The sequence below is a fragment of the Musca autumnalis genome, unplaced genomic scaffold (genome assembly GCF_047663935.1).
Source record: "Musca autumnalis isolate F117 unplaced genomic scaffold, ASM4766393v1 scaffold_4, whole genome shotgun sequence".
Lineage (NCBI taxonomy): Eukaryota > Metazoa > Arthropoda > Insecta > Diptera > Muscidae > Musca > Musca autumnalis.
The window spans coordinates 217,302,060-217,318,522 of record NW_027411977.1 but is presented as its reverse complement, the minus strand read 5'-3'; the positions used below and the strand labels follow the sequence as shown (position 1 = coordinate 217,318,522).

The following is a 16,463-nucleotide window of genomic DNA, read 5'->3' as shown; positions in this document are numbered from 1 at the left end:
GGTAAAAATTCATGTAACACCGCGAAATATTCGTCGGAGACCCCCAATGTGGTATACCAATCATCATATCTCGACGAGATAAAGCGATTTTGAGATGTGTGTCCGTCCGTCCCTCCGTCCGTCTCTCCATTATAAATTGTAAACACGCTCCAGGCCGCAATTATGGACCGATCGTCACGAAATTTTGTATGGAGGTCAGGTTCAGATCAGAATAGATCCCTATTCTATGAAATGGACCAAAAACATAATATTTATCCAATTTTCTAGCGGCTCTGTAGGTCTCAATAATAGTCCGATCAACGCGTAATTTTAAATAAGGTAAGAGTATATCACACAGGAGAAGCTTGCAATTTGAAATGGCGATCGGATAATATTTAGAGGGTTAAATGGACCAAAACTTTTGTGTGAAAATTGTGAAAATTTTTAATATACAGCTTATATCTTAATTACTGGAAGTGACATTCCGGACAAGTGAGATATACTTGAAAGTGGAACGCTTGACCTTTCAATTGATGCCAATTATGTTGGTGTGCATGATCAGATAACAGAGTTACAGCCTGATATATTCCGTTATTTGTTTGTAGTGTAATAATAAACTCGCTAGAAGTCGCAATTATACATCAATAGTCACGAAATTTTGCACCGGGTAAGAGTATAGGTCGAAAAAGATGCGTACAATTTTGAATGACGATCTGATATTCTTTAGCGTGTGAAATGGACCATTACTTTTGTATGAAAAAAATAAAAATTTTATTTTTGGTCGATATTTTAATTCCTTGAGGACATATATATTTCGCAAAGTAGCCTACATATGGAAAAAAACTACTGACCTTTCCTCTGATGTAAATTGCAATAAAGTGTTTGGTAGATAACGGTCCTACTGCCTAATATATAGTGGGTTCTGTGTAGAGAACCACATTTTTATCCTATGCTACTTATTGTCTCTCCAAAAGTTTATGTAACACCACGAAATATTCGTCCTAGACCCCTTATTTCGAAATTCATATCTCGACGAGATAAAGCGATTTAGCGATGTGTGTCCGTCCATTAAAACTGTAAACAAGCTTAAGGGCGCAATTATGGACCGATTGTAACGAAGTTTTTAAGGAGGTTGGGTTCGGGCCCGAATAGAAATGATTAGTTTTTGGTGATGATAGTGAAATGTTCAGGGGATGCAATGGACCAAAAACTAAATTTTAACCAATGTTGTAGCGGCTCTGTAGGTCAAAATAATAACCCGCAAAATTTTAAACAAAGTTTGAGGATATGACGAAGAAGAAGCGTACAAACCAACGTGAAGATCAGATAATACTTAGCGGGTTAAATGGACTGAAACTTTTGTGTGAAATCGGTAAAAAATTCAATAACGTAGCGGTTAAACAACGGAAGTAGTAGTACTACATAAGTGGGTTTGGTTACATTTTACGTGAACTAAATTTTCCTTTCCTGCTACAAAAATGTCTTTGTCATGCTAGATAACTTTTTGGTCATAAGTATTATACATTACATCTCTGATATTTATACCCTCAGCATTGATGCTAACGAGGGTATATACACTTTCATACGCGCAAAATGTGCCTCATCGAAATAATGGTTTTAGACCCTAAGTATGTTTGGACGAAATGTGTTTCAGACAATTTGGAGTCGATTGAGCAATGTCCGTCCGTCTCTCTGTCTGTCTGTCTGGCTGGCTGGAGCGCACGATAACTCTCAAACGGAGCAACCGATTTGGTTCAAAATTTCGCTTTCGTAATATTTTGCCCGGGTGCCACCGTGGTGCAATGGTATGCACACCCGCCTTGCACGCAGAAGGTCGTGGGTTCGATTCCCCGGCCAGGCAACATCAAACTTTTCAACGGTGGCAAAATACCCCTCAGTAATGATGGCGACATTTCCTGAGTATTTCAGCCTTGTAAAACTTCTCTATAAAGTGGTGTCGTAAGGCACGCCGTTCGGACTCGGCGATAAACAGTAGGTCCCATATCATTGAGCTAATATGAATCGGGGTGCACTCATTTATATGAGAGAAGTCTCCCTTGTCTCGTATGGGATGTTTGTGGAACAATTATTATTAATATTTTGCCCAAACTTAGTTTAAGTTCGAAGATGGGTTGTATCGGTCCACTCCTTCCGGTACCTCCCCCACAAAAGTTCGAAAATGTTCGGAAAATTTGTGCGTACGATAACGCTTGAAGGGAGTAACCGATTTGACCCACACTTTGTACATCGTGAAAGTTCTACCAGACTTAGATGAAGTTTAAATATGGACTCAATCGGTTTACTCCTTCGAGTACCTCCCACACAAAATTTCGGAAAAGTTCACTTTAAGACCTGCTCTCGAATCACTTTGATTTTTGTTGAAGCGATTTGTATTCGCTACCTCCATTACGACGGTAAAAGTTTTTTCAGGAGCAGGTCCATATTTCTTGGGAAAACATCCCGAAAGGTGTAAAAAGCCCTATGTCATCATATGTGGCTTTCGAACTGTTCTACCGATTTGGTACAACATTTCGTCTTCGTCATATTTTATCCAAACTTAGTTTCATGGGGCAATACCGGTACTTCTCCCAAATATTTAGAAAATATCACTAAAATGTAAGGACGATATCACTTGAATGGTGCAACCAATTTGGTCCAAACTTTGGATCTCCTATTATTTTGTCAAAATTTAGTTTAACTTCTAAATTGGCCCATATCGGTCCTCCCTAAGGGTACCACCCCCACAAAAGTACAACATTTGTGTTAATTCCTAATCCACATTTTTGTCGGCAAGTTCAAATGTTGAAAAAGGGCCACAAAATTCTGAAGAGACGCTAAATACATTCTATCTGTCCGTAGCTGAAAGTTTCAATTCTCATTGGCTGAGGGTATACCTCTGTCGGCAAAGCCGACTGACACTTTTTTACTTGTTGTTAATTAAATTTTCACAATCATTGAAAAGATGTTCCGTGGAGAGCGATTGTCCAGGGATAGTGGTATAGGGTATCCCATGGTCGGCTCCGTCCGACTATAGACTTTTCTTACTTGTTTATCTATGACTTTTTCCATAGAAAAATTTGTTATCGATTACTTATAATATTGAACAATTTGTTATCGATTATTTTACTTACAGGTGTTATCGATTACTTTTTATACAACTTACAGTTGTTATCGATTACTTTTTATATAGAAAAAGTTTTTATTGATCACTTTTTCTATTGACAAATTGTTATTGATGAGTTTTTCTATAGAAAAATTTTGTTTTTCTATGGAAAAAGTTGTTATCGACGATTTTTTTCTACTGAAAAGGTTGTTATTAATGACTTATTCTATTGAAAAGGTTGCAATAGATGACGTCTTCTGTTGAAAAAGTTGATATCGGTGATTTTTTGCTATCGACAAATTTGTAAACGATGATTTATTCTATCGAAAATTTAAAAAAAGTTGTTATCGATTACTTTTTATATTGTGATTACTTTTTCTATTGAAAAAGTTGTTATCAATGTTGTTTTAGAGAAAAATTGGTTACCATTTATTTTGTCTATCGAAAAATATATTCTCTTTCTTTTCTATAGAAAAAATTGTTTTCGATGACTTTTTTTAGTTAGATTTGTTAACGATGACTTTTTCTATCGATGGCTTTTGCCACAGAGAAAGTTGTTCTCGATGACATTCACTATAGAAAAGTTTTTTTTTTCAGTGACATTTTTTATAGAAAATGTTTTTATCGATTACGTTTTCTATAAAAAAGTTGTTATCGATGCTTCTTTCCATAAAAAACGGTTGTTACCGATTCATTTTATATAGATAACATTCTCTGGCGAAGGTTGTTATCGATGATTTTTTTATTGAGAAGTTTGTTATCGATGACTTTTTCTATTGAAAATGTTGCTATTGATGATCGATGATTTTGCTATCGACAAATTTGTAATCGATAATTTGTTCTAAGGGAAAAAGTTATTGTCGATGACTTTTTCTATAGGAAAGCTTCTTATCGATGACTTTTTCGAAAGAAAAATGTGTGACCGATTACTGTTTCTATACAGCAATTTGTTATCGACGCTTTTTCCTGTAGGAAAAATTATTATCGATAATTTGTGATATTGGAAAGTTTTTTATCGGTTACTTTTTCCGTAAAAAGATTTGTTATCGATAATCATTTCTATATAGAAATATGTTATCCATTACTTTTTCTGCAGAAAATGTTGCTATCGATGACTTTTTCGATACAAAAAGTTGAAAAGAAAAAGTTTTTATCGATGACTTTTTTCATAAAAATTTATCGGTGACTTCTTTTATAGAAAAAGTTGTTACCGATGACTTCTTCTATATAAAAATTTGTTATCGATTGCATTTGCATAGAAAAATTTGTTATCGAAGATTTTTTTATAGAAAAGTTATCAATGATTTTTTTTGAAAAAAATTGTTATCTATTACTTTTTCAATTGAAAGAGTTATTGTCGATGTTTTTTTGCGAAGAATTTCTTATCGATGTCTTTTTCTATTGAAAAATTTATTATCGATGAATTTTTCTATAGAAAGGATGTTACCAATAACTTTTTCTATAGAACAATTTATTATCGATGACTTTTTCTATAGAAAAATTTGATGACGATGACTTTTTCTATAGACAAGTTGTTATCCATGGCTTGTTATTTTAAAAAGATTTTTTCGATGACTTTTTCTATGGAAAGCGTTATTATCGAACACTTTGTATAGAACAAGTTGTTATCGATTATGTTTTTTATAGGAACATTTTGTATCGATGGTTTTTCCGTGAAAAATTTTTATCGATGGTTTTTCCACCGAAAAAGTTGTTATCGATGACTTTTTTATGGAAAAAGTTCTTATCATTGATGTTTTCTATCGGAAAATGCCGTTACAGTACTCGGTTGCCATAGAAAAAGTTGTTATCGATGGTTCTTTCTATGGAAAAACATTGTTATCGAATAATGTTTCTAGGGAAAAATTGTTATCGATGACTGTTTCCTTAAAAAAAAATATCGATGACATTTTCTCTAGGAAAAGAAGTTATATATGACTTTCTAATAGAAAATTTTGAGGTTTATTTCAATTCTTGCCTTATAAATACTACCCTCTCTCACCATTTCCCCCTTATTCCGACATTATTTAACGAAATGCATTCAACTCACCTGTTGGTATATCACACCAATTATAATGGAAACCACACATGCCACCAGCGATATCCATAGACCGGAGCGAAATAATGACTTACGCAATCGTTGGCGATAGCGTGTATACAGGTCATCCAAATGAATGTCCTCCGCTGTAATGGAAACAAAAGACAGAGAGACCAAAAGTTAAACAACTAAAAGATTGAATGGTAAAATAAAACAGAAAGGAGCAGGCAAAGTATGATTCCATTATGGCATCCGCTTAATAAAACTTAATGACACTTTTAAGTGTACACAGGCACAGGCCAGGCAAGGCTTTGAAAAACTGGCCAGGAAATGTCGAACCAGACAGAAGAAGGACAATTTTGTTTCGAACTTAATAAAGAGAGAAATAGAAGCCTACAACTTTTGAAAACATTGAAAAGTGTCAAGTGTCGGCCGTTTTCTTTCATTTCATTGTTGTAGAGAAACGAAGGAGGAGGCTCACTAATAGGTTAAATTACAGTAAGGCGCAGTGTAAAAGTTAAGTGGAGTTCTAAGTGCCTTGTTTGTGGAGGATGTGTCTGGAAGACCATGATGAACATGAGCAGCTGTTTCAATGATTAAGTTAATAATTTGTTGTTGTTCTGTTGAAAAGGCGTTGACGGTTAGGATTTCCAGCAGTAGCTAAACGCTAGTAAATTGTTTAAAAATTTCTGTTGGCTGTTATTGAGTTTAGTTTTTAATGATTTTTCCCGTTTTATTGAAGTTTTACTAGGACAAGTTAAGTCTCTTTAATTCACCCATTAATTCGTTGTAGGAGAAAAGTCTGTTAAGACGTCATTTAATATGCTCAAAGAGAATATGTTTCATGTTTTATTAATTTCTTTGTAGAAGTAAAAAAGGTTAAGGATGGGATTCCTTTTTTAGTTCAAGTCAGATTTACGTTACCACCTCTCTCATGGCGCATGATGTTTGTCAGCACGTATACGCAACAGGGTTCACTTAAGAAATTACCTCAATTCAAGGGTAAGTCAAGTGGAAATGTGAGGAAAAGTTGTCACCTATGAATTTTTTTTTAGAAAAAGTTGTCATCGATGACTTTTTCCATAGAAAAAGTTATTGTCGATGACTTTTTCTATAGAAAAACTTACTGTTGATGACTTTTTCTATAGAAAAACTTATTGTCGATGACTTTTTCTATAGAAAAAGTTATGGTCGATGACTTTTTCTGTAGAAAAACTTGTTGTCGATGACTTTTTCTATAGAAAAACTTATTGTCGATGACTTTTTCTATAGAAATGTTATTGTCGATGACTTTCTCTATAGAAAAACTTACTGTTGATGACTTTTTCTATAGAAAAACTTATTGTCGATGACTTTTTCTATAGAAAAACTTACTGTTGATGACTTTTTCTATAGAAAAACTTATTGTCGATGACTTTCTCTATAGAAAAACTTATTGTCGATGACTTTTTCTATAGAAAAAGTTATTGTCGATGACTTTTTCTATAGAAAAAGTTATTGTCGATGACTTTTTCTATAGAAAAACTTACTGTTGATGACTTTTTCTATAGAAAAACTTATTGTCGATGACTTTTTCTATAGAAAAAGTTGTTGTCGATGACTTTTTCTAAAGAAAAAGTTGCTGTCGATGACTTTTTCTATAGAAAAAGTTACTGTCAACGACTTTTTCAATAGAAAAAGTTATTGTCGATGACTTTTTCAATAGAAAAAGTTATTGTCGATGACTTTTTCTATAGAAAAAGTTATTGTCGATGACTTTTTCTATAAAAAAAGTTGTTGTCGATGACTTTTTCTATAGAAAAAGTTGTTGTCGACGACTTTTTCTATAGAAAAAGTTATTGTCGATGACTTTTTCTATAGAAAAAGTTATTGTCGATGACTTTTTCTATAGGAAAAGTTGTTGTCGATGACTTTTTCTATAGGAAAAGTTGTTGTCGATGACTTTTTCTATAGGAAAAGTTGTTGTCGATGACTTTTTCTATAGGAAAAGTTGTTGTCGATGACTTTTTCTATAGGAAAAGTTGTTGTCGATGACTTTTTCTATAGAGAAATTTATTATCGATGAGTTTTTCTGCAGAAAAAGTGGTTGTCGATGACTTTTTCTATAGAAAAAGTTGTTATCGATGAGATTTTCTTCAGAAAAAGTGGTTGTCGATGACTTTTTCTATAGGAAAAGTTATTGTCGATGACAACTTTTTCTATAGAAAAAGATGTTGTCGATGACAACTTTTTCTATAGAAAAAGTTGTTGTCGATGACTTTTTCTATAGGAAAAGTTGTTGTCGATGACAACTTTTTCTATAGAAAAAGTTGTTGTCGATGACTTTTTCTATAGGAAAAGTTGCTGTCGATGACTTTTTCTATAGGAAAAGTTGTTGTCGATGACTTTTTCTATAGAAAAAGTTGTTATCGATGAGATTTTCTTCAGAAAAAGTGGTTGTCGATGACTTTTTCTATAGAAAAATTTATTGTCGATGACAACTTTTTCTATAGAAAAAGTTGTTGTCGATTACTTTTTCTAGTTGTTGTCGATGACATTTTCTATAAAAAAAGTTATTGTCGATGACATTTTCTATAAAAAAAGTTATTGTCGATGACTTTTTCTATAGAAAAAGTTACTGTCGATGACTTTTTCTATAGAAAAAGTTACTGTCGATGACTTTTTCTATAGAAAAAGTTACTGTAGATGACTTTTTCTATAGAAAAAGTTACTGTCGACGACTTTTTCTTTAGAAAAAGATAATGTCGACGACTTTTTCTTTAGAAAAAGATAATGTCGACGACTTTTTCTATAGAAAAAGTTAATGTCGACGACTTTTTCTATAGAAAAGTTACTGTCGACGACTTTTTCTATAGAAAAAGTTACTGTCGACGACTTTTTCTATAGAAAAAGTTACTGTCGACGACTTTTTCTATAGAAAAAGTTACTGTCGACGACTTTTTCTTTAGAAAAAGATGCTGTCGACTACTTTTTCTATAGAAAAAGTTAATGTCGACGACTTTTCTATAGAAAAAGTTACTGTCGACGACTTTTTCTATAGAAAAAGTTACTGTCGACGACTTTTTCTATAGAAAAAGTTACTGTCGACGACTTTTTCTATAGAAAAAGTTACTGTCGACGACTTTTTCTATAGAAAAAGTTACTGTCGACGACTTTTTCTATAGAAAAAGTTACTGTCGACGACTTTTTCTATAGAAAAAGTTACTGTCGACGACTTTTTCTATAGAAAAAGTTACTGTCGACGACTTTTTCTATAGAAAAAGTTACTGTCGACGACTTTTTCTATAGAAAAAGTTACTGTCGATGACTTTTTCTATAGAAAAAGTTAATGTCGATGACTTTTTTATAGAAAAAGTTGTTGTCGATGACTTTTTCTATAGAAAAAAATTGTTGTCGACGACTTTTTCTATAGAAAAAGTTAATGTCGATGACTTTTTCTATAGAAAAAGTTACTGTCGACGACTTTTTCTTTAGAAAAAGATGCTGTCGACTACTTTTTCTATAGAAAAAGTTAATGTCGACGACTTTTCTATAGAAAAAGTTACTGTCGACGAATTTTTCTATAGAAAAAGTTACTGTCGACGACTTTTTCTATAGAAAAAGTTACTGTCGACGACTTTTTCTATAGAAAAAGTTACTGTCGACGACTTTTTCTATAGAAACTGTTACTGTCGATGAATTTTTCTATAGAAAAAATTACTGTCGATGAATTTTTCTATAGAAAAAATTACTGTCGACGACTTTTTCTATAGAAGAAGTTACTGTCGACGACTTTTTCTATAGAAAAAGTTACTGTCGATGACTTTTTTATAGAAAAAGTTGTTGTCGATGACTTTTTCTATAGAAAAAAATTGTTGTCGACGACTTTTTCTATAGAAAAAGTTAATGTCGATGACTTTTTCTATAGAAATAGTTATTGTCGATGACTTTTTCTATGGAAAAAGTTAATGTCGACGACTTTTTCTATAGAAAAAGTTAATGTCGACGACTTTTTCTATAGAAAAAGTTAATGTCGACGACTTTTTCTATAGAAAAAGTTAATGTCGACGACTTTTTCTATAGAAAAAGTTAATGTCGACGAAATTTTCTATAGAAAAAGTTACTGTCGACGACTTTTTCTATAGAAAAAGTTACTGTCGACGACTTTTTTTATAGAAAAATTTAATGTCGACGACTTTTTTATAGAAAAAGTTAATGTCGACGACTTTTTCTATAGAAAAAGTTAATGTCGACGACTTTTTCTATAGAAAAAGTTAATGTCGACGACATTTTCTATAGAAAAAGTTACTGTCGACGACTTTTTTTATAGAAAAATTTAATGTCGACGACTTTTTCTATAGAAAAAGTCAATGTCGATGACTTTTTCTATAGAAAAAGTTGTTGTCGATGACTTTTTCTATAGAAAAAGTTATTGTCGATGACTTTTTCTATAGAAAAGTTGTTGTCGATGACTTTTTTATAGAAAAAAGTTGTTGTCGCTGACTTTTTCTATAGAAAAAGTTGTTGTCGCTGACTTTTTCTATAGAAAAAGTTGTTGTCGCTGACTTTTTCTATAGAAAAAGTTGTTGTCGACGACTTTTTCTATAGAAAAAGTTGTAGTCGATGAGTTTTTCTATAGAAAAAGTTGTAGTCGATGAGTTTTTCTATAGAAAAAGTTGTCGGTGATTTTTTCTATAGAAAATTGTTCACGATGACTCTTTCCGTATGACACCAAATAAACGAAAATTAAAACCGAAAGTTAAATTCCCCCCTCCGCTAGTAAAATTGTTTTCAATAAAGAAATCTCGCAATTTCAATAAACCGCACGTTTCTCTCCCTCTCCCAAAATTGATTATCAATTGCGATTTGATAGCTTTTTAATAAAATTCCGATCATCATTTCCATTTCAAATAAAAGAAAACCTTAAAGGCTTTCCCCAAGGCGGAACTTGAGATAAAGTAAATATTATTGAGGTTAAGTAAATATTGCCACAATATGGCCAAAACAAATAACATTATGGCCGAGTCCATAACAAGTATCACATGGCTTAAATTAGTGGGCTATAAAGAAGTATAACTGACGTCTCAAGACCGGGTAGATAGATTTGCGACCAGTGCAACACAAGGAAATACTAAAACCTTCAGAAATGTACAACAAAAACAACAGCAACAATACCAACAACAATATGGTAACAATATTTATGTTTACATTATGGTTCCTTCTTGACTAGCGAGGCACATTGTGTGAGATGTAGAAAACAAAATCCCTGAAAGTGGAGCAACAAAAACAGGGAAAAATGCTGAACATTGTGTTTTTAAAAAGCAACAACAACAACGAAAATAAAAAATCAGTAAATATTGGTTTAAGCAAAACACGAAGGAGGAAAACAGGCAAACAATCTGTTTTGGGCCCTCAGCAACTCACCCACACACAGACACACACATTTAGGCCAGTGATAACTTTATGGTGTTTACTTTCATGTCCTTTTAGCAGGACAATGATGTTGTGGCTTAAGTGGACGGACTATAAAACAAAAGACAAATGGAGAATATTCAACTTGTTGCTTGCTCAATCATGACTCTTGACTTATGTTTTCGAGACACAAAAACTACAACAACTACAAGTTGATGTAGTCCTTCCGGAACAAAGTCTATTTACCAAACAAAATGAACAAATATGTTATGATTTTTTTGAAAAACAGCAGCAATAGTTCTACTTCATTTTGCCACATGTCTCTATTAGAGGGGTGGCCTTTAGAATAGGAAGCACTTTAACTTGAAGAACGATTTGAGTAGATTTCTCTATGGAAAATTTTCGGCCACCATCTTTACTATGGACAAACACCTCGATAGCAATTTTTTCTATAGAAAAGAGTACTCATGACAAATTTTTTGAGAGAAACTACTTGTTCTGTCGATAGGTAACAACTTGCTCCGAGCAAAAAACAAAACGACCTAGATAACAAACTTTTCTTTTATCCTGACAGTTCTACACAATTCATACAACTTTTTCGAAACGCAATAATATCAATCCCACTTTAAGGTCCCTATTTGATACCATCAATACCATCTACCATTCAAGTAAAGTTGGGCAAATAGCTCTCATTCACTTCGTTTTACTACCCGAATATATAATCTGCTTTTCCTCACCCAAGTGGTCGAATACCGTCGACAAGGTACGATTAAAATAGACTAGTGACTCCTCCGAAGTCTATTTAGCTGGCACTAGTCACTCAAGTCTTCGATCATGTGCTTAGCACGCTCCAAGCTCATAGCCAGCATCCACTAAGCAAGTATTCCGCCGCACCCGAATACTTCAGATTCGAGCAATATGCCCGATTGCCTCAAAGCTGACAGTAATGGAATACTTCAAAGCTGAGCGACACACCGAATTACCACCTAGCCGACAGCAATGTCCAACAATAACACCTTTTCGACGATAACAACTTTTCAATAGAATAATTAATCTGCACAAATTTTTTTTCTAGAGAAAACGCCATCGATAACTGTCTTTTCTATAAAAAAGTTGTTATCGATTAGGAGTGTTGGCGTTTTTTATTTGGGTTGACGACTTCTATTTTGTTTTTCAAAATAGTCAGGCTTAATCCCATAGTCGATTTATCGATTACTTTTTTATAGAAAAAATTGTTATCGATGACGTATTCTCTAAAAAAGATTTTGAGGCGATAACAACATTTTAGAAAAACAAATCAATAACAACTTTTCCTATAGAAACAGTAATCGAAAGTCAGTTGTTAAGAAAGAAGGTTGAAGTGGTCATCGATTGATTTGTAACAATAAAAATCTCCCTGATGATGATTGTCGAAGACAATCGAAATATCGGAAATAAATGCAATTATAAAACAAAATAAATGTTTGTTTTATTACAAGGACCTGAAGCCGAACAAAGATAAAAAGAAAAACATATATTTTCTATAGAAAAATTAATTGATATCAACTTTCTCTATATAAATAGTTATCGATAACAACTTTTGCAATGTTGAAAGTCATCGATGACTAATATTTCTATGTAAAACATCATCGATAAGAACTTTTTTTGTAAACGAAGTCACCGATAAAAACTTTTTGTACCACAAAAGCATCCATAACCACTTCTTTTATAAAAAAGGTCATCGGTAAAAACTGTCTTTAGAAAAATGTTTCCATTTAAAACATCATCGAAAACAACTTTTTCTATAGATGAAGTCAGCAATAAAAACTTTTTGATAGAAAAAGTCACCGAAATCAACTGTCTTCTCTTGAAAAAAATCATCGATAACTTTCTTTTCTATCGCAAAAGTAATCCTAAGAAATTGTTTCCTATAGAAGAAGCCATCGATAAAACTTTTGCTATGATAAAAGTCATCGATAGCAAAGTTTTTATAGGAAAATTCATCGATATTAATTTTTTCGATAGAAAAATTCATCGTAACAACTTCTTTAATAGAAAAAGTCATCCATAACAATTGTGTCGATCGAAAACGTCATCGATAACAACATTTTCTATACATAAACATAATCGATATCCACTTTTGTTATGCAAAACGAAATCAATAACCATTTTTTCTATAGGAACACAAATCGATAACATGATTTTCTGCAGAGAGATTCGGCGATAAAACGTTTTTTTTTATAAAAAAAAACAATCAACGATATTACATATTTCTTTAGAAAAGTTTATCGATAACAACTTTTCTATGGAGAAAGTCATCGATAGCAACTTTTTCAATGTAACAAGCCATCTGTAATAATTTTGTCTGTAGAAAATGTCATCAAAAATAAACATAATAAATCGATAACCATTTTTTTCTACAGGAACACAAATCGATAACAAAATTTTCTGTAGAAAAGTTCGGCGATAACAAGTTTTTATACCCTCAGCATTTATGCTAACGAGGGTATACACACTTTCATACGGGCAAAATGTGCCTCATCGAAATAATGGTTCTAGACCCCAAGTATGTTTGGACGAAATGTGTTTCAGACAATTTGGAGTCGATTGAGCAATGTCCGTCCGTCCGTCTGTCTGCCTGTCTGGCTGGCTGGAGCGCACGATAACTCTCGAACGGATGCACCGATTCGGTTCAAATTTTGGCTTTCGTAATATTTTGACCAAACTTAGTTTAAGTTCGAAGATGGGCTATATCGGTCCACTTCTTCCGGTACCTCCCCCACAAAAGTTCGAAAATGTTCGGAAAATTTGTGCGTGCGATAACTTTTGAAGGGAGCAACCGATCTGCTCCATACTTTGCCCATCGTAAAGTGTGTACCAGACTTAGATAAGGTTTCAATATGGACTCAATCGGTCCACTCCTTCGGTTACCTCCCACACAAAATTTCGGAAAGGTTCAGTTTAGGGCCATCTCTCGAATCGCTTTGATTTTTGTTTAAGCAACTTGTATTTACTGCCCCCCATACGACGGTACAAGTTTCCTTAGGGGCAAGTCCATACCTTCCGAGAAAATAGCCTGAAAGTTCCAAAAAACCTCTATGACACCGTGTGTAGTGGTTGGAGCGCAAGATAACTCTGGAACGGATCTGCCGATTCGGTCCAAAATATGGCCTTAGTAATATTTTGACCAAACATAGATTATATTCGAAGATAAGTCATATCGGTCTACTCCTTCAGGTACCTCCCCCACAAAAGTTCAAGAATGTTCGGAAAATTCGTTCGTACGGTAACTCTTAAAGGGAGTGGCCGATTTGGTCCATACTTTACACATCCTAATATATCTACCAGATATAGATCAGGTTCAAATATGGACTATATTTGTCCACTTCATCCGGTACCTCCCACACAAAATTTCGGATAAGTCCACTTTAAGACCTGCTATCGAATCACTTTGATTTTTGTTGAAGCAACTTGCATTCGCTGCCTCAATTATGATGGTAGAAGTTTTTTCTTTAGAAAAGTTTATCGATAACAACTTTTCTATGGAGAAAGTCATCGATAACAACTTTTTCTATGGACAAAAGTTATTTATAATAAATTTTTCTGTAGAAAATGTCATCAAAAATAAACATAGAAAAGATCATCAAAAACAACTTTTTCTAATTAAATGTTATCGATAACAACTTTTTATATAAATAAAATCGTAGGTAACGACTTTTTCTATAGGAAAAGTCATTGATAACAAATTTTGCTATCTAAAACATAATCAACGACAACTCTTTCTATCTAAGAAATAATCGTTAACTAATTTTTCTATGCAAATTTTCTATGTTCAACAATATCGATAATGAATGTGTCTATGTTAAAAAAATCATCGAAAACAACTTTTTCTATAGACAAAATCGCCGATAACAAATTTCAACTTTTTAATATAGAAGAAAATTATCGATATTAACTTTGTGTATGAAAACATATCATTGTCAAATTTCTGTACAAAAAAGTCATCGATTACACCTTGTTTTGTGTTAAACATTATCGATAACAACTATTTCTATGTAAAAAGTCAAGAACTATTTTCGAAGAAAACAGTATCGTTAAAATTTTTTCCGTAGAAAACGTCATCGATAACAACTTTTTATATGATAAAAGCCATCAATAACAAATTTTTCTATAGGAAAATTTATCGATAACGACTTTTTCTGCAGAAAAATTCATCGATAACTACTTTTTGTCTATAAAAGTAATCGATAACAAGATTTCCTATAGAATAAGTAATTGATATTCCATAGAAAATATCACCGATAACAACTTTCTATATGGAAAAAGTCACCGATACCATCTTTTTCTATGGCAAATATAAACTAAATGTAAACTACACAAATAGCCATAGATTAGAAATCTGCCTATGGAAATAGTTATCGATAAACTTTTTTTTATAGAAGAGATCATGGGTAAAAACTTTTTGTGAGGAAAAAAGTCATCAATAACATCTTTGTTATAGAAAATGTCATCGATAAAAATTTTTTAGAAAAAAGTCATCGATAACGGCTTATGCTATAGAAAAAGTCATCGACAAAAGTTCTTTGTATAGAAAAATTCGACGATAAAAATTTTTCTATAAAAAAAAATCATCGATGACAATTTTTTCTCAAAAAAAAGTCGTCTTGATAACAACATTTTGTATAGAAAAAAATCAATGATAACAACGTTTTCTGTAGCAAAATGATCTATAAAATCGATATAGAAAAAGTCACTCAATGGTTATATGTGTTCCTATAGAAAAAAAATAACCGCTAACAACTTTTTCTAAGAAAAATGTCATCAATAACAAAATTTTTTCTTTGACAAAAGTAATCGATAACAAAATTTTGCATAGAAAAGGTATTCGATAACAACTTTTTCTTTAGAAGAGTCATCAATAGCAATTTTTTCTCATAAAAAACCCACCGATAATATTTTTTATAGAAAAAGTTATCTTTTGCTTCCATAGGAAACCTCCCTTAAAAGAATACGTTTTCGAAGCTTCCAGTGTTTTACCAACAGTTTCTGTGGCATCAACTTTTGATTTTCCACCAAAACTCGTCCTAGCTCTCAAACAAAAAGATTGCAAATCATCGATTCTTTAATCAAACAAAACAGCTTTGGTTATGACGTTTTGCTAACGTTGATTGACCTCCCTGACGTATGGCAGTTATTAACATGTAAAGTTCCAATAAACAAGCAACAAATTGGAATTGAAACCAATTGGTCACAGTAATAGGGTCGTCTGTTGTTATTATTGTAGTTATGATTATTAATAAAGGAACCCATTTGCTATGTATTAGTTACAGTACGAGTATAAGCTGGGAGCTGACTAGAGTTGTATAGTTCATGAACGAACTAGTTCAATTGAACGATTCATTGAAAAGAGCGTATGAACTAGATCAGTCGATATAGTTCATTACAGTTCAATAGTTCACTGAACTATAACACTGTGCAACAAAATGGAGCTCAAAGTCTGGGGGGTGGAAAATTCCTATTGGAGATGAAAGCCCTTGATGAGTATATACAGAACCCCGAAGGACAGATTCGCCGTGAGTCGAACTTTCGCGATATGGCGTGATGAAATTTTTGCTAGAGACCCTGTAAGCCATCAGGTATTAGCGTTATATCTTTGTTCACTGTTGCTTTAGCTTATTTTTGAGATGACATGTCTTCAATCAAATCGAATGGGGATTATTTTCGTAGATCACTTCGACCTTCTAACTCGCTTCCTTCAATGTCCTTTTCGTCCTTTATTTTAAGAGCCGCTATAAAAGTACCCCAAGATGACGTTTTTCAGCTTCGAAATGTTCTGCAAAAATGTCGGCCAGAAAATTCTAGGTACGGCTCTCATTGACAACTAATCGCCTTTGTTGCGTTTTCATAGTAGTTTTTTACATTAACCCCTGTTTGCTCAGAAAAAAGTGTGTTTTGTGTTTTTGTATGTTCTGT

General features: G+C 32.9%; 1 pseudogene; it reads right to left on the bottom strand.

The window, feature by feature from the left end:
- Window positions 1-16,463, bottom strand: part of LOC141403240 (adenylate cyclase type 2-like) — a 214,759-nt pseudogene that overhangs the window by 44,080 nt on the left and 154,216 nt on the right.